Source organism: Carassius auratus, unplaced genomic scaffold (assembly GCF_003368295.1).
Source record: "Carassius auratus strain Wakin unplaced genomic scaffold, ASM336829v1 scaf_tig00216167, whole genome shotgun sequence".
Lineage (NCBI taxonomy): Eukaryota > Metazoa > Chordata > Actinopteri > Cypriniformes > Cyprinidae > Carassius > Carassius auratus.
Genome location: NW_020528438.1, coordinates 37,848 through 65,238, shown reverse-complemented (window position 1 = coordinate 65,238; position 27,391 = coordinate 37,848). Strand labels below are relative to the sequence as shown.

General features: G+C 35.5%; 1 pseudogene; it reads left to right on the top strand.

Moving 5' to 3' along the window:
- Positions 1-26,820, top strand: part of LOC113097267 (collagen alpha-1(XXVII) chain A-like) — a 54,886-nt pseudogene extending 28,066 nt beyond the window's left edge.
- The last annotated feature ends 571 nt before the right edge of the window (positions 26,821-27,391 follow it).

Sequence of the window (27,391 nt, the reverse complement as noted above, 5' to 3'; positions counted from 1 at the left end):
TTCCAGGGCGTCCCAGGGAACATGGGCGAGCCCGGACTGAAAGGTGATAAGGTGATCTGAATACTCTGTTATTGGTCTGTTTTACAGCAGCATGCGATGGAAATTCCATCCTGTGTTGCACATGTTTTAAAAGCTCCAGTCTTAAGTAGCATGTAGTCAAAGAGATTTTATTTGGTTAGTCAGACAAAAATAAGAAATTTGGGTAGAGTTCTATTTAAGGTACAAACACTAACAGCTTTAGTCTGTGTTAGTTTAAACAGCTTTAAGGCATAATGTTGATTATAATGGTGAATAATTTTGTTAATAAATAAATACATTTATAATTAATAAACTGTTTTGTTTATTTATTTATTTATTTATGCAAAATATGCTAAATTCTATTGACAGCTTTCATAGCGAAATGTTGATCATAATGGTCAATACGTTTTTTTTATTAATAAACAAAGGCATACATACTGTGCATTTATAATAATAAACTATATTTATTTATTTATTAAAGCAATGTACGTTAAACTCTATCGACAGCTTTTATGACATTATATTACAATTTTTTTTTATTATTTATTTATTTTCAGTAAATATTTTTATTAAATAAATGCACATACATTGGAAGTCTAATGATATTATGATATATTATTGATTATTATGGTCAGTGATTTTGATTTTTAATAAATACACTTTTAATAAATTAACATATATTTAAAGAAAATGTATTTTCAAATAAATAATAATATCAAAAATAAATGCACAGACATTGGAAGTCTATAGGAAGCATTAAAAGTGGAAATGTAAAGCTTGCATTTTTCACTTGCCCTAACTTAACCATCATGCTTCGTCACTTTCTCTGGTCTCTTTTCTGACTGACAACTTGTTTCTCACTTTTTTTCTCTTGAACTTTTTCTCTCTCAGGGTGATGTCGGGTTTCCCGGAGAGCAAGGGGAAACTGGGTTCCCAGGAGACAAGGTATACCTTTCATTTCTCGTCAAATACACATTGGCACACCGGGACGTCCAGTCGTCTGATGTTTTGATTAGATCTGACTTTCTAATTGCCCCAATGTTAGAGCTTTCATAGACAGCTACACAAGCACTCATGCTCTTGAAGGAGCGTTTGTGCTAATATAATTAATATATAATGGTGTGCATTTATATATATTTGTTTCAGGGTGTGCAGGGTTTGCCAGGCTTACCAGGACCTCGTGGAAAACCAGGACCCCAGGTTTGTTTCTTATGTGTTTTGTATTGAATAGCTCACTCAGACTGAAAGTTCTGTCATCATTTAATCTGCTCTTTTAAACATTGTTCCATGGAAGTGTATGACTCACCTAGTTCTGTGTAACACAAAAGCAACAATTCGGCAGAATTGTATCAGTGGCCTTTTTTCTGTGTAATTAGCTCCCATGAGGACTGATGTTTTCTAGCTTCAAAAAAAGACTAAAAAGCACTCTGTCGTTTTCCTTGTTACTTGTGCGCTGTTTTCAAAGTCACTATTTTCTTCTGAGCTCGTATAGAATCACACATGTAGGATGAGCAGTGCGGTGCTGTTTACATCCTTTTTGAAGCATGACAGCCTCATTCTTCATTCAAATGTAATTGCATGTGAAAAAGCAACTTTACATTTATTCGAAAAAATATTTTTATGTTATGGAAGTTGTATTTGGGGAATCTGCAAATGAAAACTGCTGAATTGTTTGTCAGCTTTCTATGATGTTCATAGTGGGTTTTTTAGTTTGCAATTTTGAAAATGTATACTGTAAATGCGTGTTTTTAATACGGGTTTAAAGGCTTTAAAGTTGCACTGATAATGAATTGCATGGTTTTTAACTTCAAACTCACAACCTGTCATTTTGTTGCTAAATATATGTATTTTTTTATTATTTGCTTCCTGGAATAGCATAAAGAAGATTAATCTTTCCTTTAAAATAACATATTTTTTTACCCATAATCATGTATTAAAAAGCTAAATAAAATCCATACAAACTTACAAAAGTGTCATCGAATAACCTTAAATTAAATACAAATTCCAGGATTAACTTTCTTATATGCACAAAATATTAACATTATAACAAAACATTACATATAACACTCCTTGCATCATTTATCTGAGAACACATGCATGTTTTATGTCAGAAATTGTCCAATCATCAACAGTGTATGGGGATCCAGAGTACAATATCTAAGTTTAGTGTAAAAACTCATGATCTGAAGGTTCAGTTTTTTTGATTATGTGTGTATTTGTGTGTTTTGAAGGGCAAGACAGGAGAAAGAGGGCCCAGTGGATTAGCAGGCCCTCCAGGACCCGAGGTATGAATCAACATGTACCACATTACCATAAAACACTGATGATTGCACCAGTTTGTTCTATTGGTGATGTCATCAAATACAACTGATGCTGATTGGCTGATGTTCTCATTGAGGTACGGTTAATCCTTCACAGGGTTTTCCTGGCGACATCGGAAAACCTGGACTCAATGGACCCGAGGGCCCAAAGGTGTGTTATTTATAAGGACAAACAAGTGTTTTTAATATTTGTACACATATATTTGCAACTTCATGCTGTTGACAAATGTTTTCTTCATAGGGTAAGCTTGGAGACAGAGGTCTACCTGGGCCTCGTGGAGCGGCTGGACGAGAGGTGTGTGTGTTTTTGATAAGCTATAAACGTCTTGTGAGAATGCAATGAGTTAATCTTGATTTTCATTTGTAGGGTGATGAGGGTCCTGTCGGACCACCTGGGCCAATAGGACTCGAGGTGAGTTGGGAATCTGCATATGAAATCACGCTGTTTTTTTGCTGGTTGTTTGCTGGCTAGTGTGATTTATGTTTTTATGTTTTATGTATATCGGAAATGTGTGATTTTGATGTTGTATTAGAGGCTTTAAAAGTTGCATCGATGATGGTATTGCATCTGTTAATTTTAGACTGTTGCAAAAGTACATTTTTGGGTGAATGGCTATAAAAAAAAAAAAAATCTATAAATTCTCTTTATGCAAAATGAAATGTATTTTTCTCTTTCTGGTGCAGTCAGTCGTCATCTCATAAAATCTTATAACAAATATAATGTTATATATATTATATATATTTATATTTGTTATATTCATCTTATAACAAATCTTTTATAAAAGGTTTTTTGTTTGCATTTTTTATGTATATTGGAAATGTATGGTTTTGTTTATTCTAGCCTTAAAGTTCCATTGATGATGGTATTGCCTTCGTTAATTTAAAGGTGTAAAGCTACAATAACATTTTTTGTGTGAAGTGACCCTATTAAAAATATGTTCATTTTTATGCAAAATATTTTTTTTATGATTTGTGGTTGAAAAAATGACCAAGAGTCCAATTTAATGTTCTGTTTGAGTAAAATAAAATGTGCATTCACTGACGGACCACAAGGTGGCGCAATGTGAGATTTCAAGTTTGAATAGCTTTAATTATGTTCAATATATCAATGAATTATAGATGCTGGGAATTTCTTTTGTAAAAGACAAAAGGAATGAATAAATCCAGCATCATAAATCAGGGCGCTCAGAATCTGCTGCGATCGCCTCTGTATTACATAACATTCCCGCTCTGTCTCTGTTTTTCCTCTTTTCTTTTCTTTCGTTCCAAATTTTTCTAATTTAACCAAACTCAGTGCTTCTCTGGCACAAACTCAGAACATTTCTGTATGTTCTCCATTATTCTGTCCTCAGACAGGTATCTGTTTTCCTCATCTCTCTCTGTCTCTGTTGTGCGGTCAGTAATTGGAGAAGTCTTGGTGAGACTTTCAGTATGTTCTTGTTTGGGCTCTGACCGCAGAAATATTCATTATTTTCCAAGATTTAAGTCAAAGCGGTATTATAAAACACAACATTGGCTTTAGAAATGTCTGGAAGTAAATTGAACAATAATTCAATCCAGTTAAATAATGGTTTATATATGATATTTTCTGTGTAGCAATAAATAATATTCTAAAATAAGTAAGTGGTTACAGTTATTAATTAGATTATACAATGCATTATAGGTTTATTCTAAGGCAAAATTAATGCATTATGTATAAAGGTTTTAAGTAAGGTTTTACTATTATTTACTTAAATGTCTTACTTTTTTATTGTATTATTGATTTTTAGTCATTTTTTTAAAGCACGTTTTAATTATCACTCTGCATGAAATAATAATTTCATTGTAATGCATTATATATTTTCATTAAAAAGTTAAAATGCATTATATTTCCACATTTCTTTTTACTTATGAAACTGGTTGTTTGTTGTGTGTTTTAATGCATTACATTGTGTAACAATAAATAAGTATTATAATATATTATAAATGTATTATAATTAGACTGAAACAATGCATTGCACGGTGCATTACAAGGCATAATTAATGCATTAAAATAATTTTATAATGCATTATATCTAAAGGCCTGAAGTAAAGGGTTACCATTTTTTTATAGTTTTTTTATTACTACTTTTAATCATTTTGTAAAGCACTTTTTAATTACAAAGTATTAGTATGAAATGTTCTACATATATAATATATAATATATAGAATTGAGATCCGATGGTGTTCTCATTACACAAAAGCTTCTTTCTATTTATGCCAAATGCAGTTTCTTTTTTTTCTTTCTGAAACTGTTTACATGTACAGTCTAGTCTCTCATCATTATTTGTCTCTTTTCTGTCTGTGTTGTTTTTTCAGGGTCTGATGGGCAGTCAGGGTTTCCCAGGGGCTGCTGGACCTGAAGGGGACAAAGTGAGAACATAAGCAGAATATAAACACACACAAATCTCCTCCACACACACGGTCACTCAAACACTCTCTGATGTCTTTCAGGGCGAGCAGGGTGTCACAGGAAAGGCTGGACCCATGGGTGAGAGGGTGAGTACGCAGACAGAGTTATGAGCTTTAACCACACTTTGACCCTCACACTGATGATGTTGTGTTTGTAGGGTCTCGTTGGCTTCATCGGTCCTGCAGGGGAGACTGGACTCGCTGGAGAGAAGGTAAGACACACCTGAGAGTAGCAAGATCTGAAGATCATGTGACACTGAAGACTAGAGGAATGATGCTGAAAATACATCTTTGATCACAGGAATAAATTACATTTTACAATATATATAAATAGAAAACATTTATTTTAAATTGTAATTATATTTCACAGTATTACTGTATTTTTTGTTTAAAAAATAAATGCAGCCTTGGTGACCAGAAGAGACTTCTTTCAAAAACATCAAGAAATTATTTGAGCTGTAATGTAAATGTTCTGTTATGTGATTTATTTAGGGTGATCGTGGAGAGGTGGGATTGCCCGGACCTCCAGGAGAGAAAGGATCTACGGTACGGCACGCATACAACAAAATACTGCACAAAAATTCTCAGCGTGCACTTCCTCCCTTATTCTTGCAAATTATTTAACAGGAAGTTCAGCAGTCCATTATAGAAAAATGGCACACTTCCTTCCAGCTACTCAGCAAATGTCAAATGTTTGGACAAAAGGTTATGGCAAAATGAATTATTCAGAATTTATTATTTAACTTGCAATCTGAGAAATTGGAAATCAGGATTAGGCATAAAATAATGTCTTCAGAATCATTCATGCTTGCGAAAATTGTGAGAATTGAACTAATAGTTGTAATCTGTTCAGATTCAGATAGGAAGTGTATCTGTGTATCAGTTTTCTGCTGATAAAGGAATAAAACAAAACTTCACCTTACAAATGATCGTCAAAAGCAAAAATGATACAAAATCCATAAGATTTTGTGAGAAAGAGTGGCGTGCCTAAGTCAAAACAGACACGATTTTCTAATCAGCAGCCCAAAATTAGTAAGCATCAGTTATTTGATTTCATTCAGCAGATATGATGCAGGGTGGTGTAATTATGCCCTGCTATAGAATATAAACTGTAATCTCTAAATAATTTGTAATATTTTATACAGTACAAAATAAAATCTAATATTTTGAAATGCATTTTATAATATGTTTTACATGTTTCCCATCACTTACAGGGGCACCCAGGAACCCCTGGAGAGAGCGGCCCACCAGGACCACCAGGCAGTCCAGTGAGTCGACAGCAGATACTTCAGATAGTTTGGATGTCAGACGGAAGCTGATGGTTGTATCCCGGGCTTCACCTGCTGTCGTTAGATCACCGTGCTGTCGCTCGGCTGTCAGACACCTCTGTGTAACGTTCTGTGCTTACAGTATAGACGGACAAAACAAACACACACTGTTATAAGCAGTGAGAGAGACAGGAGCCTGTCTGCCTGACATTAATCACAATATTGCACATGTAAATGGTCTCTTTTTTATTTTATAGGGCCAACCTGGATCACGTGGACCTATCGGCATGAGAGGACCTAAAGGAAGACGGGTAAGTCATTTGGGCATCAGAAGTGTGTAAGCATGTGGAATTTAGCTTTTATCTTTAGTAAAAGAGGACAGGGACTGAACCAGTGGCCTTCTGATTACCAACCACCACACAGAACCATTTCTGTTATAGTAACTTGAACTGGTAGGTTAGTTGGTTAAATAGTTAGTAGACTGATAGCCTAGTTAAAGGGTTAGTTAACCCAAAAATAAAAATTAGCCTGTAAATGACTCACCCTCGAGTCATCCTAGGTGTAGATGACTTTATTCTTTCAGACGAATCCATTCGGAGTTATATAAAAAATTGTCTGTGATCTTTCAAGCTGTTTAATGGCACTCGGCAGGTATTGCAGTTCATCTGTCCAAAAGAAGTGAAATAAAAAGTGTTTGGGTGAACTAACCCTTTAAGTTATCTGATTTCTTTAAATAGTATTATAGTTAGTAAAACTGGTAGTTAGTCGTCCAGTAAATCGATTTGTATTAATTTAATTTAATTTAATTTAATTTAATTTAATTTAATTTAATTTAATTTAATTTAATTTAATTCAATTCAATTTAATTTAATTTAATTTAAAGTTTATTTAAAGTTTATTTTAAGTTCAAAAGATAGAGTCTTAGTTAATTAGTTAGACCATCTGATAGATCTTTATTAGTTAGTTAATCTGATAAATAAATTATTCTTAGTTAAACTGGTGGATTAGTTATTAGTTAGCAATTATTTATCAAATAGATAAAGTTTGTTATTTCAAATGTATACACGTGGTAAGTGCACTCATAATATGAGCAACACATTTTTGCCTTGTCATGGCGAGTGCATGTCATGAGATTATCAATAGCAGACGAAACGGGAATGTCATGTGATCGGCCCCTTAGTCAGTTACACTGACAGGCATGTTAGTCATTTGATAGATTCTTTGTTAGTTAATCTGATAGGCTAGTTAGTCGTGCGATAGATAGATTATTTAGAACTAGTTATTTAGTCAGGTAGTTAGTTAAATGGGTAGACTAGTCAAATATATAGATCACACATGGGAAATGTTTTCAATTAACAGACAGAATCAACATGAATTACCGGAGAGAAGACTGAGCAGACGGATGCAAAGGAAACAAACTTAGGAGAGTCTCTGTGCCGCTGTCTGGTCTTAGTTAGAGTCCGTAAATCAAGTTGTTTTCCTGATGATTCGGTGATTCAGTGGTGATGATTTAACCCCGTTTTTTGTTTCCTGCCTTCATCACTGAGAAGTCGAACGGGCCAAAACAGCATAGAGTGAATGTGATGCACTGACAATGACTGAAGAGTCATTATATATCAATGTCTTTATTTAAAACAGATGGAAATATATCTTTCAAAAAACACTTCATACAGGTAAAGGTCAAACTGTAACCAATTCTTTAGTGGTAGAAAAATGCATTTTTTATTAGGCATGCATTATGTATAATATTTTGTGTTGTTTTGTTTTGTTTTAGTTTTTATGCCCTCTTGCAACTTTTCAGTGGTATTTGCAAAAGAAAGTATTACTATTACTGTAGATATCTGAACAAAATCCTAACTCCTTTATTTAAATAAAGTCCCATAGACTTAACTTAAGACTCTCTGAAGGCTAGGCCTGTGATTGTGACCTATTTTCTTGTATATTTAGTGTTCAAGTTCTGTTTAATGTCCATCTGTTTAATGTCCTCAATAGAAAGACATGCACTAAAATTCCTAGTGACTGGATGTTTCTCTGTATTTGAAGCACACAAATGAAACCTGATTTACTCTGGTTAGATAACAACACGTGGTACATGCAGAAAGACACTATTTGTGGCACTAATAGGTGCTGAGAAGTAATGAGCCACTTTATTTTCTATGGTTTATGGATGTATAATGGGATGGCCAGAATATTAATAACAGTAGTAACCCATATGACGTATTACACATATTTTACTGAGTGCCTTCAGCTCCTCCAGTGTGTGTCAAACAGAGAGTGTCTGCCAGCTGGAAGAGACTGTGTGATGATATTGTTTCAACAGTCTGATGATTTTTGGCTGGATGCACACACCATAAATTAGTGTTATTATCAGCGTACACACGCATTCTTTGAGAGGGAGCGAACGAGTGTCTGGTCTTTTGATGAAGTCCTTGTGTTCAGATCTCTTCAGATTTCATAGGTGAGCCAAACCGCTGTTTGTGATAGCGAATATTTGTGTGCAACATAGTTCTGTGTCATGCTTAGACCCTCAAGAGCCTCTTAAACGTTGACCTACATGCACAACCCCAAATATCCCAACATATCCCACAAATCCTAAATCTACAGTATAGCTCCCCCTAGTGTTTAAGGATATACTTCCGGATTTAAAGTGCATGTTTGCATTCTGCCACACAAATCATTTTTGCAGTACAGGGGAACGTCAAACATGCTGGTTGGGATGTCACAAAATGGCTTAGATCATGAATATTATTTAGATTATGCTCAAGTTTTAAAATGATAATTTATTATTTAAAGAAATAGGCATGTAAGTAATACAATGATTCAATGAGTATATCCAAGTGCAATTTCTTTACGATAAAACTCAGTGTCATTTTAGTATCATTTATATACTATAGTATTTATTAATAATTTCAGTTAGATTTAATTTTTTAAGTTTAGTTTTAGTAATTTTGCGCTTTTGTTATTTTTTATTTGAGTTTTAGTTAAGTTGTTTTAGTACTTCAACTTCAACTTATTTTAGTTATTTGCCAAGGTAACATTTTTCAATTTTTGTTTTTCATCTAATATTAATATTTTATATTATTTCAGCTTTATTTAATTTGACACAAGCAATTTTTAATAGTTTTGGTTTTAGTTTAACAATTACAACAATAGAACTATAACAAGTCGAAATCTAAAATGCTAACGAATTAAAACATTTCATCAGGTTTTGTCATAAAAAGTTCTACAACACAGTGATTTGATGGAGCATTCATTCTTGTTGAGCAATTCAGTTTAATTTAATAAAAGTTCTATAATATGATTAAAGACAATGCATTCAACCTGACCATTCAAGTGTGATCAAAAGTGCGCTGTCATGTGATCTCCTTCGTAATTCTAAATATTTAATTATTATTATTATTATTATAATTAATGGTCCTGTAGCTCAAGTGGTAGAGCACTGCTTTGCCAAGCGCAAGGTTGGGGGTTTGAATCCCAGGGAACGCATGTTAGGAAAAATTGTTAGCCTAAATGCAATGTAAGTTGCTTTGGCTAAATGCATACATTTAATTTAATTCAATTTGACTGCCAAAGTTCACAAGAGCTCAGGGTTTTTGTGTGTCCTTTTATGTACTGATTAGCGCCTCTGTTTTAGGGTCCTAGAGGTCCGGACGGTATGCCAGGTGAACTCGGCTCGGAGGGCAAAAAGGTAAAGGCCACTGTCCTTCAGAGCTCACCTAGTGACCAAAAATAAATGCTGTACACGTCTGAATTCATGTCTCCTCACAGGGTCTTGATGGTCCTCCAGGAAAGATCGGTCTCTCGGGACAAGCGGTAAAAACAGTTTTCATATTCTCTGTGTGATTGTGTTTCTACAGTAACTGCTGCCGTGTCTCTCTGATCTTTTCTATCGTAACAGTCTCTATGTCTGTCCAATCACTGCAGGGCAAGATCGGGGAGCCTGGGGAGGCGGGGCCAAAGGGATTCCCGGTTAGTTTCCCTATTGAAATGTACATACTGTATTGTATACTGCATATTTTTAGGACTGTTCCTTAAAAATGTAAGTAATCATTTATGTTAAATGTAGAGCACATGCCATAGATACAATGCAGCTCAATTTGTGTCAAGGGACAAAATATAAATATGTTAAGAAAAAAACTGAACAATAAATTACAAATTAATTATTGATAAAAATGCTAATTTAACAATACTCCTTTTTTTTTAAATGTTAATTTAATATTTGTTATTTATTATCAGATTAATCATTGATTTATTTACCTGTTCTGTAGGGCATTCCAGGGCCATCCGGGGCTACAGGAGACAAAGGAATCGCAGGGGAGCCAGTGAGTGATGCTTTATTTCTGTTCTACACACAGAAACATTTTCCAATGTCTTCTTATTTAAACTGAGAGCTGGAAATCTATTTTACGTCCTCTGGGTGTTGAGCAACTCCAGAAGATGTGTTTTGAGCACTGTGTATTTCTGTCTCGTTCAGCCCTGAAATATATAGAATAATGTGATTTTCATGACCAAGTCATTACTCTTCTTGGCATTTAGTTGTCATATGTCGTTTGTTAAATGTTTGTTATTATGTAGCTGTAAAATGTAAGTAAGATTTGCCTAAATTTTGTAATGCACACACACATCTGCTTCACAGAAATGTGTATGTATTGTTGATAAATGATTTGTTTGTTTGGGACCAGGGACTTCCAGGGCCCCCAGGAACACTTGGGCCTACCGGAAATCCAGGGCCAAAGGTAATAAACTCCACACATACACAAACACACACCCAGGTTTTCTGCTGCTTCTGTCTGTTTAGGTTCCCTTGATTGTGAATGATACTGAGATTAAAATGATTTCCCTGTTTTATCCTGTTTACTCCTCTTTTCATTCTTTTTCATTAATTTTAAGCCATTTATCGATCTGTTCTGAAAACAAAAGACACATGAAATACCGTATTTTCCGGACTATAAGTCACACTTTTTTCATAGTTTGGCTGGTCCTGCGACTTATAGCCAGGAGCGACTTATTTATCAAAATTAATTTGACATGAACCAAGAGAAATGATCCAAGAGAAAACATTACCGTCTCCAGCCACCAGAGGGCGCTCTATGCTGCTCAGTGCTCCTGTAGTCTACACCGAAAACATAGAGCGCCCTCTAGCAGCTGTAGACGGTAATGTTTTCTCTTGGTTCTTGGTTGTAAATAAATGAGACTTCTAGTCCTGTGTGACTTATATATGTTTTTTTCCTCATCATGACGTATTTTTGGACTGGTGCGACTTATACTCAGGTGCGACTTATAGTCAGAAAAATACGGTAAAAAAAAAAAAAGGGTGCTATCTCTTTCTCTCAGGGCCCTGCAGGAAAAGTTGGCGATCCTGGACTTCCAGGAGAACCTGGAGAAAAGGTGGGGAAAGTGCTGGCTCTTTACACTTTGGAGTCTTGTTACCTTAAAAGCATTAAATGCATAAATCCAGTGTCCAAAACGGACAGCATTTATTTGAAACAGAATTCTCATATAATATTATAAATGTCATCACTCTCAGTGTAAATCAGTCGAATGCCTCCTAGCTGAATAAATGTATAAATTTTCCAAACTTTTGAATGTTAGCATATCATGGTTTACACAAAAATATCAATCAGTTAAAACTCTTTTCAACATTAATAATAATCAGAAATGTTTCTTGAGCAGCAAAGCAGCATATCAGAATGATTTCATCTGATGAATGATAACTAGTTAAGTGTTTAAATGATTAACTAACTTCGCTGTTGGAGTCTGGGCTTAGTTATTGTTTATTTATTTTTAAATGACATGAGACTTTGTGATTTCCGTCACTTGCCATACTTCATAGTCATTTTATAATAAATCCAAAAGTAAGAGGTGAGAAAACTAGGGAGTTGAAATGACAAATGAGCAAATGGGTGATCCTCTGCTGCCATCTACTGGATATAATGGTCATCCATGTCATTTTCATTTGAAGTGTTTGTTTTCCATCAAGATGCAATGTCTTCTTCATGAATAAAAGTCAACATTTAAAGGGAATTTTGGCAGAATTAGAAAATAATAAAAGATTTTTTTTTACAAATATAGAGGTTTTTTTGGGGGGGGGATGGGGGTCCCTATTAATCATTCCATACTTATGACTGGTAGTGTGTATATTATTTATATATGCTTATTTATTATGCTTATTTTTTTATTGTCTATTTTATGTGTATTGAACTAAATAGAAAATAACGAATAAAGGTTTTTAAACCACGTCAGATGTTCTTAATTTTAGCAGCAGGGGTTTGGAAAAGTTCCATACAACACTATTAAATAAATCGAAAATAACAGCCCATATGACATTTAGTTTGACTACTGGAGATTGCTAATCAGCAATTTCCTCCTTTTCCTGCCCATTTGTTGGGGAAAACACTACATTTTTAAGAGCTGTAGGCTCTATTTTTTACTCTATTCATGAAAAGAGCCTGAAATTAGTGTTAACCCATTTCCCATGATTTTCTTGCTTGAGGTGCTATTATGCTGCGCTAAATAACTGTTGCTAAATTCTCTTTTTGTTGGCAGTTCAAGGCCCCATTGAGTTTCTGTAATGAGTAACACAGTGCATGTGTCGCAATCGCACTCTGAAGAGGAACCATATGACTTTATTAGTATTGTTAAAGTAAGATAATGTCCGCCTGCGCTTGGCAGACCCAGATGTGCTGTCACACATCATTGGTTATAATTGATGTTTGCCTGACTCGACTTATGTAATTAAATAAAAAGAATGTGAACTTGTAATAAAGAATAAAACAACCTGTGTTTGGACTCTTATTATGTTTTTTATTGCTTTTGCAGGGGTCACTTGGGCCTGCGGGGAACGCTGGGGCAACAGGACTGCTCGGAACAAGGGTGTGTGTTCAGTACGTCTGTGAAACATTGATCTGATGTGTATGAATGCACAAAAACAACACTCATTTTATCATGTTTTTATTTGTTTGATACAGGGAGATCCAGGTTTAGAGGGAGAGGCTGGTCCGGCTGGCCCTGATGGTGCCAAGGTAATAAAATGTTCATAAGTATTCAAAAATACATGATTTAAACCTCTTAAATAATTTAAAGAACACAAAAAAAACATTTTGTACAGGGTGAAAAAGGCGACATGGGTGGAGAGGGCGAGCAGGGTGTCAGAGGTGACCCGGGAATCAAAGGGAAAGAAGGGGCTCCAGGCGACCCTGGGCTTACTGGCGTCAGAGTGAGTGATGCAGGAGTGCACAAACAATATCACACTCAGATTTTCCTTTATACTTCAAAACATGTACTGCATACAAGGCTTTCAGTTAGTAAATAGACGAGAGTAGTAATTATGGGGAGTTTGGGGTTGTCCCATAATAAAGGCATGTATATATTTATATATCAGCTTTGGATTCTGATCAGGAAAAACATTTTTTTTTATATTACATATGTCATCTATCACAAAAAACTGGTGCTTTGTAGAATTTTTTTTGACAGATCTTAACAATTATACCCTAAACATGACCTACAAAACTTTAACCCCTCAAAAAATTACTTAATGGGAAAAAGCTGTTGCTTTTGTTATTAATTATTATATATTTTTTATATATTTCTACTTCACTTTAATTTGTTTTTATTTTAGTTTTAGTAATTCAAGTAACCTTAACTTTGTGCTAAACTGTTTAGATTGCCTAATTTCTTTCTGGGACTTTTCCTGACTCTAACCTTTCCCTGAAAACTGCAGCTGTTAAGCCCCTTCTGAAAAAGAGCAATATTGATAACACCATTCTGAGCAATTATAGACCAATATCTAATTTTTCTTTTATAGGGGAAATTATAGAAAAGGTAGTTTATTATCAATAGAAACAAATACTTAAACTCAAATGGATAGCTGGACAATTTTCAATCTGGTTTCCAACCGCATCACAGCAGAGAGACAGTACTCATTAAGATAATAAATGATATTTGCTTAAATTCTGATTCTGGCAAAATAGCAGTGCTGGTATTACTAGATCTCAGTGCTGTGTTTGACATACTTCTGATACTACTTAACATACTTCTACAGAGACCGGAAAACTGGGTTGGGCTTCTGGGATGGTACTCAAATGGTTCACGTCATACTCAGAAGGGAGAGGCTATTATGTGAGTCTAGGAGAGCATAAGTCTAAGTGTATGTCCATGACATGTGGAGTCCCACAAGGCTCAATTCTCGCACCGCTCTTGTTTAGCCTGTATATGCTCCCACTAAGTCAAATAATGAGAAAGAACCAAATTGCCTATCACAGCAATGCTGATGATACCCAGATTTACCTAGCCTTATCTCCAAATGACTACAGCCCCATTGACTCCCTCTGCCAATGCATTGATGAAATTAATAGTTGGATGCTCCAGAACTTTCTTCAGTTAAACAAGGAAAAAACTGAAGTCATTGCATTTGGAAACAAAGAATGCATACCTTGACTCTAGGGGCCAAACAACTAAAAATCAAGTCAGGAATCTGTTTCAGTAGTCATGTCAAAGCAGTAACTAAATCAGCATACTATCATCTCAAAAACATTGCAAGAATTAGACGTTTTGTTTCCAGACAAGACTTGGAGAAACTAGTTAATGCCTTTATCACCAGCAGGGTGGACTATTGTAATGGTCTCCTCACCGGCCTTTCCAAAAAGACCATTAGACAGCTGCAGCTCATCCAGAACGCTGCTGCCAGGATTCTGACTAGAACCAGAAAATCTGAGCATATCACTCCAGTCCTCAGGTCCTTACACTGGCTTCCAGTTACATTTAGGATTGATTTTAAAGTACTTTTACTCGTATATAAGTCACTAAATGACCTAGGACCAAAATATATTGCAGATATGTTCACTGAATATAAACCTAACAGACCACTCAGATCACTAGGATCAAGTCAGTTAGAAATACCAAGGGTTCACACAAAACAAGGGGAATCTGCTTTTAGTTACTATGCCGCTCGCAGTTGGAATCAGCTTCCAGAAGAGATCAGATGTGCTAAAATATTAGCCACTTTTAAATCTAGACTCAAAACTCATCTGTTTAGCTGTGCATTTATTGAATGAGCACTGTGCAATGTCCGAACTGATTGCACTTTATTTTATTTAAAATCATTTTCTTTTTTTGACTGTCTTAAATTCTTTTTAAGTCAATTTTTTTTATAATTTTTAACATTTTTAGATTCCTTGTTTTATTTTTGTGATTTTTTTTTTCATGATTATTTTACTTTCTTTTATGTAAAGCACTTTAAATTACCATTGTGTACGAAATGTGCTATATAAATAAACTTGCCTAATCTCAACTTTGTTTCAGTTAGCTTCCAAGGCAGGAGGTTCAATATTATAGTTTTTTTCTTATATATTATATTATATAGTAACTATTTGAATAGTTTTGTTATTTTAATTATAATATGTAATTTTTTGTGAAATGATGGTGGCGTTTTTGCATGTGTGTTTGAAGGGTCCTGAAGGAAAACCTGGCAAAATTGGCGAGAGAGGGAAGCCAGGGTTTAAGGTAAGGCATTCGAGTTTAAAATAGCAAGTTATTTATTTCTCTTTAATCAATTGTGCACAGTAACCATATTGACTGCACTTTCCCATTGCCTGCAGGGTGCCAAAGGTAACATCGGCCACCTGGGAGAGACCGGAATCATGGGAAAGATCGGACCAGTCGGAACCACCGGACCAAAGGGCTCTCGAGGAACCATCGGACATGTGGTAAACAGATACATCATCTTGTTAAGTCAGTTTTGTAGTATATCCATCTGACCTTTCCTTTGACCTGTACAAGAAACCTGTCTTTATGTCACTTTTACAGGGCGCTCCCGGGCGTATGGGGATGCAAGGGGATCCGGGCATATCAGGATATGAAGTGAGAGCAAGAAACACGTGCAAATAGCATCACACGATCGTATTAGCACATTAACAATTGTTCATTTCCACATCAGTGCACTGATTTATCAGCTCAAGTCCGCTAGTGCTTGAAAGCTCTTTCCTTCTCTACAGGGTCACAAGGGACCGCAAGGTCCAATAGGACCCCCGGGACCAAAGGGTGCAAAGGTTAACTATATTTATGACTCATCTTGTTCAGAAATGTTTATATATGTGACCTGCACAAATATGTCACCCTTCATGGGTGAATCTATGCTAGAAGTAGACCTAGAATACACAAAGATTAGCTTTAAAATACAAAGAGATTACCTTGTTAAATGAATATAACAGTGAAACCGCATTATAATATGATCATATTTTTTTGTATTTGGCAAACTAATATAGGCACACAAACTACTCTCAGTCAGTTTTCTATAATCATCTGATGTTTTGCATTATGTGTTGTTCTAGGGTGAACAGGGGGATGATGGAAGGTGGAGGGTCCTGCTGGTCCTCCAGGACTCCAAGTGAGTCTCTTATCATCCTGTTTAAATCTGTCCGTGATTTTTTCTAATTTCATTAGCAGTATTTGCAGCTCAATGCAAGTGTCTGTGTATTTTCAGGGTCCAGTTGGAAAGCGAGGAGACAGGGGTGAACCCGGAGATCCAGGATACACGGTGAGATAATAAAGCATGCTGTCGTCTTAATGCATGTGAAGTGCATTAGCTGATTTGTTTATGTGCTGTCGGCGCACACCAACATATGACCATTTCCTATAATAGATAAACAGCGGCCAACTGAGATGCTTTAACGGCGGTTTTATATGCCAGTTGGCTTAACATAAAAAATATGTTATAGATCACATTAAGATTAAAACCATTTCAAGATGGTTTTGATTTAGTTTCTTTTCAAACTAAAATATCCGCCAGCAAAAATATGCTTTGAGTGGAGATGTATGTTTGAATTAGATTATAGAACTTTTGATAGAGACTTTATAAAATATAAGGTCACACTTTATTTTAAGGTCCAATTCTCGATATTAACAAACCATTAACTACTACTTTTGCCTAAATAAACTTCTAATTTGCCATTTATTAATAGCTAGTATAATAGTAGTTAAGTTTAGGTATTGAGTAGGACTGGGGATGTAGAATGTGGACATGCTGAATATGTGCTTTATAAATACTAATAAACAGCTAATAAAGTATTGATAGGTATGCTAATAAACAACTAGTTAATAGTGAAATTTGGTCCATATACTAAAGTGTTACCAAATATAATTAGCAGTGTTTGCTAAGGAAAGCATCACTGTTATCATAAATATTGATCATACTTTAGGCGTTTATACAGATCGAATGGTGAGATTGAACAAACAACACTCTTCAGATTTTCTTCAGATTTTTTTTTAGTTGTCATTAATTGTTAATATATAAAAAATATACATTATTAATTTATTAGTTATTTTAGTTTTTGTTATATATAAATATGTGTGTGTGTAAAATTCATATATAGTTTCATATATAGTTTTATAAAATCAATTTAAATAGGAAATCTAATAATTCATACATTTTTGGCTTTGTAAAATTTTGAAATAAATAGTTTTTTGTATTTTATATGAAGCTCAGTTAAAGTACATCGTATAATAAAAATGTTATTAATGGTGTTAGTTTTAGTTATTAACTATAATAATACTGGTTTGTATGTGCAGGGTCAGCAAGGTGTTGATGGTTTTCGAGGCAAACCGGGTGCTCCTGGTCTACCTGTGAGTAAACAGTAATGTGATTATCAGATCATGATTACAGACACACCTGCACTCAAATACGCAAACAAACACAATTTTGTTTATTTCTTTTAATGCATTTTTAGGGTGATCCTGGTCCACGTGGGATACAAGGCCCTAAAGGATCCAAAGGAGAACGGGTAACTCTATGATTGCAGCTTATATGCGTGTTAGCATGTGTTGTATCTTTTCCAGGATTTCGGTTTTCATTACTTATGTTTTGGAATGGCAGCCATAAACAACATGTGGTTGTGTCTTATCACATACTTCAGCAAAATGGGTTAGATGTATGTGTGTGTTCATGCTGTATACGATTACTTCTGTTCCTATGGTTTTCATCTTGGCATTACTTCTTTTACTCACATTTTGTTATTCTCTGTGTCTTTCTCTGTGCCTCAAAGGGTCAGAAGGGTAAACAGGGTCAGCAGGGAGAGCGCGGCAGCCGAGGCTCATTGGTAAGAGGACACAACGCTTTCATTTTAGCCTAATTTCAACTTAAATTTCAAAGAAATGATCACTGCCAAAGTCATGGGTTTAGTTCCCAAGCAGCACACAGATGCAGATAAAGTGACTTGAATGGACAGTAAGTGGAAGTCACTTTGTATAAAAGCATCTGCCAAATGAAAAAAATTACAATGCTGCATGAAAATTAAGACCCCCCCATCCCCATTCTCATCATTAATAATTTTGTTTTACTAAAATCAGAAAATCAGCACTGAAAAGGCATGCTATATGCAAAACAATACTGAGATGTATAATAACAATTGTACTTAAAAAATGTATATATGAATAATCTACAGTAGTAATCTATTATTACAGTATTTAAAAGGATGAGGGAAATATCTTAATGCAATATAATACATATATTATATAATATATATATTAAACAAATATGTTTTATATTATTTACATATTATATAATTATTTACATATTATTTACATATGCATTATATAATACTTTATTTTTATATAATAATGACCCCAATTTTTTTGACTATTTTTGTGAAATTCAACCAGCATTATCCTTCATAACTAGTACATTTGCTTAAGCTTTTCCCTGTCTTCCTTAATTACTGTTTTCTCTCATCAGGGTGTTGTTGGGTTACCCGGCCCGAGGGGCACCGTGGGTCGAGAAGGACAGGAGGGCGTTCCTGGCATGGATGGAATCCCAGGGAAAGATGGAAGCAGAGGAATACCAGTAAGAATTCATCATCAGATCTGGGATTCCTGATGTATGATCTGTTATCAAGTTCATTAAATGCATCTTTCTCTTACTCTTTCTTGTAGGGTGATCAGGGAGATGATGGAGAGTTTGGTTTGCCTGGTAAACCTGGGGCACCTGGAAAAGTTGGCGTTATCGGTTTACCAGGCCCACAGGGATCATTTGGTCCAAAGGTCAGAGGATAAAATTTTACCATGATTATCACTTATTTATTTATTTGTTTGTATGTTTTGTTTATTTGTTTATTAACATCCTAGAAATAAAAATAAAAAAATAATTGAAGAAAATTTGACTACAGGTATAAAAAAAAAAATATATATATATATATATTTATATATATATATATATATATATATATATATATATATATATATATATATATGTGTGTGTGTGTGTGTGTGTTTGTGTGTGTGTGTTTATCATAATACACAGTCATAATATATTTACATATTTATTTATAATAAAGACCTTTGAAAACAATATAATATTTATTACTTATTTATTTATTTTATTTATAATTAAGATTGAAAATATATATAAAAAAGTATATTCCATATATTATTATGTATCTCGACTGGATCATTTTGATGTATGTATTTGTTCTATTTGTGAATGAACAGGGTGAGAGGGGCCTTCCTGGTCACACTGGCCCTTCAGGAAAGAGAGGTTTTAAGGGAGGAATGGGTCTTCCTGGATCTCAGGGAGACCGGGGTCCTAAAGGTCAACCTGTGAGTGCTACTCCCAGACAAAAATACACTGAAACAGCCCATAAATACTGTTATTCACTCTAAATTCTCCTACTGACTGTATCCTGCTTACAACAAGAATCCTAATAATAGTAATCTTTGATTTAGGGTGACATCGGTGAACCCGGCTTTCCAGGGATGCTGGGAATGTTTGGACCGAAGGTGAGTTTTATCACCCACTGCCAGGTATCCGAATTAGACAGTTCTTCAGGGTGAAAAACAGAATTGTGTTCGTCCATGTACGCCTGCCCAAGAGAAACAAACAGAGATGAGATTTATCCTTTCTGAAAGAGTTCCTTCCTCTGGGAAGCGTGTTTTCATCCACACATCATAATTCACGCTCACACTGATGTGTATTTTTGTCACAGAGCAGGATTTTCTCTGAAAGACACAGCCATGAGCTCAAACAGGACAAGCATCTGTGGTTGATTCATTCATTCACAAAAACTGTGGTCCTGACACGTTTAATAATGTTCCACTCCATAAATGCTCTAGTGCTCCTCATAATACACACACTAGCATTAATGTTGGGTTAGGCACAGCTGTGTGTTTGTGTGTTTGTTCATGTGAGCTTGATGCTTGGCTTGTTCTTTCAGGGGCCTCCAGGAGACTTTGGACTAAAGGGCATTCAGGGGCCAAAAGGGCCGCAGGGCAGCATGGTGAGCACACACACACACACACACACACACACACACACACACTTTCTGTCTGACTTTCTGACTCTCTGTCTGACTGTCTGACTGTCTGTCTGATTGTCTGTCTGTCTGACTTTCTATCTGACTGTCTGTCTGACTTTCTGTCTGTCTGACTTTCTTTCTGTCTGTCTGTCTGACTTTCTGTCTGTCTGACTTTCTATCTGACTGTCTGTCTGTCTGTATGTCTAACTGTCTGTCTGACTTTCTGTCTGTCTGTCTGACTTTTTCTGTCTGACTTTCTGTCTGTCTGACTTTCTGTCTGACTGTCTGTCTGTCTGACTTTCTGTCTGTCTGTCTGTCTGACTGACTGTCTGTCTGACTTTCTGTCTGTCTGACTGTCTGTCTGACTTTCTGTCTGTCTGACTGTCTGTCTGACTTTCTGTCTGTCTGATTTTTCTGTCTGACTGTCTGTCTGACTTTCTGTCTGTCTGTCTGTCTGTCTGACTTTGTCTGACTGACTGTCTGTCTGACTTTCTGTCTGTCTGATTTTTCTGTCTGTCTGTCTGACTTTCTGTCTGTCTGTCTGTCTGTCTGACTTTGTCTGACTGACTGTCTGTCTGACTTTCTGTCTGTCTGACTGTCTGTCTGACTTTCTGTCTGACTTTCTGTCTGACTTTCTGTCTGTCTGATTTTTCTGTCTGACTGTCTGTCTGTCTGTCTGACTGTCTGTCTGTCCGTCCATCCATCCATCCATCCATCCATCCATTTATCCTGTCATACATAAGTATGTACCAATAACTAGTCTGCCAATTTTGGCAGATTTTCTAGTGTTTTTGTTGTAATATTTCCTGTTGTTCTCAGGGTAGAGGGGGTTTAGCTGGACCTGTCGGTGTGTTTGGCCCTATCGGTAGTCCAGTGAGTATAAGTCACTTCAACACACAACTATATTGAATAGTGAGTGTGTTCATACTGCTGTCTGATCCTCAGCTGACCTGTGCTCTCACACTGACGTCTCTGTAGGGCCCGAGAGGAGACCCTGGCAGCAAAGGAGAGATGGTGAGACATGATTTATCCTTTCTCTTCAGATCTTGATGTCACAGGAAATCTTACAGGTTTCTCATAAGCACATTATTTTTTTCACACAGGGTGTTCAGGGACCTCGAGTGAGTCTACAGCCGAAGACACAGCATTTCTCGTCATCAGCTGCTTGTTTATTTAAGGCCACTTGTTTGTTTCTAACTTGTTTATTTGCTTGTTTTTCCAGGGTTCTCCTGGACCCCGTGGACCTCCGGTACAACACACACTTCTTTCTTTTAATAAACTCTATCAGAAACACCCCCTCACACACACATACACACACACATACACACACACACACTTATCTCTACTTTGTTTAAGAAAAGGTCAGTAGAATTCATCATGATAGTTATGATCAATTGTTTTATTATGTCTTTCTCTACAGGGTCCGCCGGGAATCCCACTGGCTTTGGTGAGAATTTTCGCTAACTCTGTTTATGTAGTTTGATTATTTATTCTTTGTTTAATTATTTGTTGATTTATTTATTAATTGATTCTAACAATTAACAATTCTAACAGTTTTAACAACTGTTTATTGAAATTTTCTTCTGGTAACGGTAGTATAAAACAAAAAGCAACTGTGCAAATTTAGAACCCATCCCACCCCCTGGTAGACTTCAAAATAAAGAAGAAAAAAAAACATAAAAAAAAATTTAAACAATAATAATAAAAATATATATTTTAAGATATACTCAGTACATCTGTTTTTTAGTTTGCTTATATGAATGTATGTTTTAGAAACAGGATTTTGGTCTTGGATCGGCCCAGCCAGTTTTTATGGAGACACACACACAGAAAATAGAGGTGAGATCATTCAGACACACACATATATAGATACAGAGGGCACGGCCTGTGTATTTGAAATACTGCACATTTACAATGTTCTAAGAACATTTTTGTAAAATATTCCTATTAAGTAAAAAAAAAAAAAAAAAAACGAAATGCATCCAGTTTTTTTTTTTTTTTTTTTGGTTGTGTGTTTGTGGGGGGATTCTATTTTAGAATTAGTTTTTTCAAACATTATGGGAATGTTACTTTTAAATGTTATCTGAACATTCCGAGACAAAGAAGTAACATTTAAAAAATGTTAGATGAACGTCCAACTGACACCTTTCTGAAAAAAACAAAACATTGCAATTATAATGCAATGTATAAATAATGTGTTTGTACTAATGTTTTGGGAACATTAGTAAAGCCGAGATACATATGAATGAACATTCTATTAACATGACTAGAAGATTTGTTCTGTTGTTAGCTGTGTAAAACGTGTTTTAAAGGAGGTCTCAATACTCTCTCAGGCTCGGGGGCTGATGGACATGCCCATGCTGGATCAGGCTCCAGAGATCCTGCGGACTCTCCATTACCTGAGCTCTTTGGTCCACAACCTGAAGAACCCGCTGGGCACACGAGATCATCCCGCTCGATTCTGCAAAGACCTGCACGGCTGCCGGGACACGCTCTACGATGGTGTGTGCGTGTTGAGTTTCTTTGTAGTGCTAAATCCCACCAATGGCATCTGTAGACAGATGTAATAATTTTTAAATTGCATGTTATGTTTTTGCTACAATGTGTGTTTTGTAATTTTTCAGGCACTTATTGGATCGACCCGAACCTGGGCTGCTCCTCAGATTCTATAGAAGTGACGTGCAATTTCACCGGAGGCGGACGCACCTGCCTCAGGCCCATCACCACAGCCAAGGTTCAGAACGTTCAGCTTTCAGATCATCTGCATTGCTTTGTATTTGATAAATCCTTGTGGCTCGAGGTGATATGTTTAGAAAATAAGTTCATAATCTGTTTATAATCATGCTGCGTCGTCGGCTGGTTGCAGCTGGAGTTCAGTGTCGGACGCGTTCAGATGAACTTCCTCCAGATGCTGAGCGCCGGAGCGGAGCAACGAATCACTATCCACTGCTTGAACGTGACAATCTGGAGCCATGCCCCCTCTGAGCCTCCATCCCAGAATGCAGTTCGGTTTCAGGCATGGACCGGAGAGACGCTGGAGCCGGATGTGTTAGGAGACGACTGCTGGGTGAGTATTGCTTTCAAAAATCTCTCTCTAACTAACCAGAACACATTAGCAACCTTAACTTCAAAACACCCACAGCACCCTTTACAACATGTGCAAGAAACAGACTTGAACATATGGAACTAAGAACAAGGAATGAAAAACAAACACTTTTGATCTGCTTCCAACAAGATCAAAATAAAAAGATATAACATTATATGAAGTTACTTTTTCGCCTGATTATCCAAATGTAAATAAATTATACATTTAAATACATTTGTATTTTAATTGAAATAAATGTAAATAGATTTTAATAATGCATTTTTAAAAACATGATTATTAGATGCTTTCAATAGTTCTTTCCTCCATAAGACTGGCAAAGTTAGCAGGAAACCTCTGCTTTTGAAAACACACACAAACAAAAGTTTTGTTGCAACAATGTGACTTTCAGGTCATTTTTAGGGTTCTTTATTATAATAAATAATAATTAAATAAAACAATAAAAAAAATACATCTCAGCTAAATATATTGCTTACATTATTTTAACCAAAATAATTTAAAAAGGCCACTCAAGTTTAATCTAGTATTATTATAGTAAATAATTATTTCTGAGATGTACTTATGCATGACATCACTGATCATGTGCTTTGTATTACACAGCAACTAAACGGGCGCTGGCAACATGCTGACTTCCTGTTCCGGGTGTCTGACCCCGCCTTACTTCCTGTCGTACGTATAAACAACCTACCAAAGACAACGGCCTCATCACGCTTTCACATCGAAGTCGGACCTGTGTGCTTCCTTTAGTGTGTGTGTGTGTGTGTGTGTGTGTGTGTGAGATTGTGAGTGTGTGTGCACTCATCAAACCCCCCACAGCCTGCCCCCTTCAGCATTCAGCCACTGATTGGACTGCAGAAACAGAAAGAAGTGGTGTGGGCGGGGCTTTGGGGGAGTTAGCACTAGAGATGTCTACAGTCTAAAGGAAATCCTGCCTTTACCTGCCACGGATGTCCAATCAGATTTGACTCCTCTAGAAAACAAGCCAATCATCTCGCAGGGAGGAACACTCAGGACATCCGGGCTGTAGAAACTGTCAAGCTCTCTATCTCTTGTCTTTCTCTCTTCTCTTTCTGTCAGCCTGTTTCTTTGGTGCTTGATTTCTTTCAAATTAATAATAATAATAATAATAAGTTATTATAATACTCCTACTGTTACAATAAGTATCAACAGTTTATTGAAGAGAATTAAGATCATTGGGAGGTATAATATGAACATATACACTTATTGTTTAACTGATATTTTTTATTGTAATTTTGTCACAAGAAAAAGAAAGAAATGCTAACGTGCAATAGGAAAACAAAGAAAAAAAGATTATTGATTATACTATTTAGTGTGTCTCATTAAGGAAGGTTATTCAGGGGTGTTGTCATTCAAACGTGTTATTCTAACACTCCGTCAGACAGGGAAGTGTGTGTGTGTGTGTGTTTGTGTAAATGAGCTTTGAAAGTGACTGTGAATGTGTGTGTGTGTGTGTGTTTATGGGACAGATCAGTGAACTGGTGAAGGTGCATATACACCTGTGAATATCAACATACATGACCCTTGTTTATAAAACAGCCTGTCACTTTAAGGGGGCGTGTCTCAATCAAATGGGTTTGAGTCTTGTTGGAAGGGTTAATAAGGGTGAATCCCTCATGAGAACAGGTCTGGGTCATATTTCACCCAAAATGAGAAGGAAAGCACATTTTGAAGATCTGCATAGTGACATTTTTATGACAAGCACATTTTTACCCCCTGCAAAAAAATTCATTTTGACATATTTCATAGTTACTTTTGTAAACTTGTGTTTTGGTTGTTTTGCTATTAAGATTATTACAGTTATACAGAATTTTTGAATTGCTAAAAAACATTACAGTGTAACAGTCTTATTTAGACGTATTTCAGACAAAAATGTGTTTAATTGTCAAGAAATGCAAGAAGTGGACCCACAAGGCTTTCTTTTGACTATGCAAAATGTACTTTTAATTTCTTTATCTTTTGTAATTTAACTTTTTTTATTGAAGAGAATAATATAAATCACTTTTCGACAAAGGCATTTCTTATTGAAGCTTGTTTCTGATAGAAAATAAATAAATAAATAAAAATAATTGTGACTTTTTATCTTTTTAATGTGCCAAAAAAAAAAAAGAGTCAGAATTGGGAAGATGTTAACTTGAAATTCTGAGTTAAAAAGACAAAATATCGTAATGCTAACACGAAATTGCGACAAAGTTAGAATTCTGAGTTTGTATCTTACAATTTTTGTTGCAGAATAAACAAACAAACAAAAATAATTGCAACTTTTTATCTCAAAATTATTATTTGCAATATCCATAGTTATTACTCTCAAGCACAAAATATCACAGCAGCTTATGTATTTCTTTAACATTTTGGGTAAAATATGACTTTTTTGTGAGATTCACCCATTACAGGTTTATCTTGGTTACAATGGTGCTCATTTGAAGCTGTTGTAAAGTCAATGCTTTTGTTTAGTGCCCGTGTTATTCTGAATTATTTTAGTGTATTTTGTGTACTTGTTGTACTTGTGCTCTCAGAAATACCGGCCGAAATCCATGTTGAATCCAGATGTGGCATTCAGTCTGAGCGTTAGCTGCACATCTGTGCAGACCTGCATGTTGAATGCACTACACAATAAGCGTGTGTCCTCTCCTCTGTGGTACAGAACAGTTTTGTACCTTCACTTCACTAGCCCAAAAATCAACTAATGCCTTTTATAAGGGAAAACATTTCTGTAACTAGAACTGATGTCAGAAAGTGCATTATCATTCGCAAATAATGGTCAAAGCTTTTTTTCATGACCGTGTGTATAAGTCTGCAGGCTTTGATGTATACAGTGGGTCCCTTTTTGCTAATTTAATGTTATTTAAATGTTACAAACGCGCTTTTAACCGAATTCTCTGTTGTGACGGAGTTTCTCTCCAGGTAACTTAATTGTCCGTATGCTAAGTATTCGTACGGTTGATAGTTGATTTATTTTATTTGTAAATTTGGTGTTCCAGAGAACAATATATTGCATTTTTCAATCTGTTTTTTATTTTTCTATCCTGTTTATTTTTGTTTATAGTATTAATGATAATAATCTAAAGTCGTACTGTACCAAGACTATTGTTTTATATTATTTCTAAAGTTCTACGAGGAATTTTAAAACATGTGAACATTCCGTGTCAGAAGGTTGGAATTCTGATTACCTCAATGCTCTGCCATTTCTGTTTGTGAAAATTCACCTCTCAAATTCAAGGGTCAGTAATCTCGTCTCTGTCGGCTTCATCATAATCCGCTTCTTATCTGAACACGTCCTCCGTTTTGCTGTGTTGTTTTTCAGTTTTCCGTACTTGGTTAAAAATGTAGATTCTCAATTGGAATTGTTGCTTACATACCCAATAAAAATGTTCTCACAACAAAATCTGAATTTGGAAAAATTATAATTTCATGCCTTGTATTCATTTGTACATTTATTAAAAACATGCAACATTACCAAACAAAGTTAAATACACATTTAGACTTGATTTTCATTGATTGCATGTGGAATTGTTTAATATAAATTAATATAGAGACAGTCAGTCACTGACAAGACAATGAACAGTTAAAAAGAATTTAATACTAAAACTTCATCAAGAGTTTCAGCCCGATGTGTTGCAACTGCAGCAATCTGAATTAAAAATGAGTTGCATTAAAAACTTCTCTGACAAGAATGTGTAAGGTGAAAAAACACACACACTGGCCTCAAACTATCACCTGATAAACTACTCTGTACTGTCCTTCTTTTTTTGTCCAAAACCAAACTTCAGGATTGACACAGTGTTGATCCACATTGGATTGGATTCATCTGCTCTGAATGATTGTCAAATGTATTTGAATAGTCTCATCTCACTGTAAGTCTGCATACACACTTCATATAAGAAAGTGTGCAAGAACTATAAAAGCCATAATGATTAATGGGGCGTGTCCTGAACTGGAGGGGGCGGAGCC